The following is a 2,642-nucleotide window of genomic DNA, read 5'->3' on the forward strand; positions in this document are numbered from 1 at the left end:
ACTGGTTGACACCTCGTCGGCGGGCCCCTCGGGGGCCCTTCTGGGTCGTCGGGGCATCAGGTGCTCTCGCACGAACCTTCGGGGAACCGAATGCTCGAGGGCTGCCACGTGCAGCCCCGAGCACTCTCTCCCGAGCACTCTTGTACGATCCTTCGGGGAACCGAGTGCTCGGGGGCTGCCACGTGCAGCCCCGGGCACTCTCTCCCGAGCACTTTTGTACTGACCCTCGGGGAACCGGGCGCTCGGGGGCTGCTACGTGCAGCCCCGAGCACTCTCTCCCGAGCACTCTTGTACGATCCTTCGGGGAACCGAGTGCTCGGGGGCTGCCATGTGCAGCCCCGAGCACTCTCTCCCGAGCACTTAGCTCTTCTGACCATCGGGGGACTAGGGTACTCGGGGGCGAACGGGCACCTCCCCGAGCACTTTCTTCCGGGTACTTGGACTCTGCGGGTTATCGGGGAACTGGGGTGCTCGGGGACCAGAGGCTGTGGCCCCGAGCACCTTCTCCTGGAACTTAGATTTTCCTCATCCCGCAGGAGGGACCTCGCAGGATGGTGACACGTGGCGAACGGCTGGCCTGGCCTCGGGACTCAGGGACCCCCGATTCCTGATACACCGACAGGCACTATGCTCTTTCTCGCTCGCTGAAGAGCTACATGGTATGATTTGTTTTCGGGACGTGTCGTAGGCATTGAACAGATCTCTCTGGTGCCTGCCTGCCTACTGATTGGAGTCACTGTGATGATGACTATATGCTTATTCCAGATCATGCTCTCGGCATGATTATGTTCGTTAACTAGTGTGCTGCTGAACTGAGCTCGCAACCGAACAAATTCTACTTCTATAGCACATTCCTATTGTTCGGGTGTCATGTGCCAAGGTGAACCCATTCCACAACCTCATCATCCACCCACTCACCAGGACGAGGATCTAGGTATGTTGTTGCTGCTGCACCAAGATCGCCTATCGATCTGGTGAGTCTTTTTTTTCCTTACTTTCTAACCCTAGACCCTAGTTGTTGTTCTGTTGTGTGTGCTCAGCTTCGGCATGGGCTATCTCTTTTGGTATCCTGCTACTGCAGCAGCAGCAGCCGAGGCCTCGGGGTGTGGCCGGCTAAAGTTTTGCCACCTCATGAGGGGTTGTGTTCCAAGCTGAGCCTAAGTTGATCTGCCATTATATTTGGTGATCGAGCTATACTACTCAGTTGGCTGTAGATCGTGTCAGAGATAGAGTTGTAACACCATATTGATTCGGATAGATAGAGATACACAAGCTATATTCAAGCTGTATAGCATAGTAGAGATAAGATATATATCTCTAATCCTTCTCTAATTCGAATCAATCTGGCCAAGTCTGTACATGTCACAGTAGGGGTTGTTCCTGCCTTTATAAACTTGTAACCAGCGACCCTTCGAGGTAGACACGCTTCGACACTTTTATGGTATCAGAGTCAGCCTCCTCTGTCCTATCTGTTTCAGTGAGTTTCTCTTCTATGTCGTCAAGTTCATCTATTTTAGCAAGTGCATCAGCTATAGTGAGTTCTTCTTCTTCGGCAATTGCACCCATCATGGCGGGCTCCTTCGGTCTGCTGTTGGTCGAAAGACTAACCCGAGACAACTTTCTTCTCTGGAGGGCTCAAGTTCTACCAGCGATTCGTGGAGCTCGACTGGTTGGATTCTTGGAGGGGACCATCCCACCCACAGCTATTATTGAGGTGGCACGAGATGACAAGACCGTCGACTTCTTGGAGAATCCTGCGTATGCAATGTGGATTGCACATGATCAACAAGTGTTGAGCTACCTTTTGGCATCTCTGTCAAGAGAGGTGCTAGCCCAAATCGCGACCTTGATGAGTTCCGCTAAAGTCTAAAGGGTGATTCACCTTCCAGTCACGCTCAAGGATTATACATCTAGGCTCCAAGCTGACAAGCACGCACAAAGGAGCCATGTCTGTAGTAGCATACTTCTCCAAGATGAAGGGATTTGCTGACAAGATGGGTGTTGCAGGTAAACAACTTGATGAAGATGATATTGTGTCTTATATTCTTATTGGGCTTGATTCTAAATATAATCCACTTATTGAGGTTGTAAGTGCAAGAATTGGCCCTATTAGCTTGAGTGATCTTTATGCTCAACTTCTATCCACTGAGGTTCGATTTGAGGTGCAAAGCCCTCAATTTCATATGTCAGCTAACAGTATATCACGTGGAGGATGTAATTCCTCTTGTGGTCATGGTGATCGAGGGGGACGTGGCGGTCGTGGCTATAATAACAATAACAACAACTCATCAAGCTCAAAACCAGTATGCTAGCTTTGTTCTAAAGTTGGGCATATTGTTCATCACTGCTGGAAAAGGTTTGACACAATTTTTACTAGTGAAGAGAATGTTGTCAATACAGCTGTTAATTTATATGGTGTTAATACAAATTGGTATGCAAACATTGGTGTCGCTGATCACATTATTGATGAATTGGACAAGCCGAGCACAAGGGAGAAGTACAATGGACAAGATCAGGTTCATACAGTTAATGGTGTAGGTATGGTTATTTATCATGTTGGTTACTCTACTGTTCCCACCCCAGTCCATGATCTTCATCTTAATAATATCCTTCATGTTCCTAATGACATAACGAACCTAGTC

At 49.2% G+C, this 2,642-nt stretch overlaps 1 non-coding gene across 1 annotated transcript; it reads left to right on the forward strand.

Annotated features, from left to right (window-relative positions):
* Positions 1 to 2,012: 2,012 nt before the first annotated feature.
* On the forward strand, positions 2,013 to 2,151 carry LOC133920203 (small nucleolar RNA Z247). Its single transcript, XR_009910020.1, has one exon. It is a non-coding gene; the product is annotated as a small nucleolar RNA Z247 (small nucleolar RNA).
* Positions 2,152 to 2,642: the final 491 nt, after the last annotated feature.

The sequence above is a fragment of the Phragmites australis genome, chromosome 5 (assembly GCF_958298935.1).
Source record: "Phragmites australis chromosome 5, lpPhrAust1.1, whole genome shotgun sequence".
Lineage (NCBI taxonomy): Eukaryota > Viridiplantae > Streptophyta > Magnoliopsida > Poales > Poaceae > Phragmites > Phragmites australis.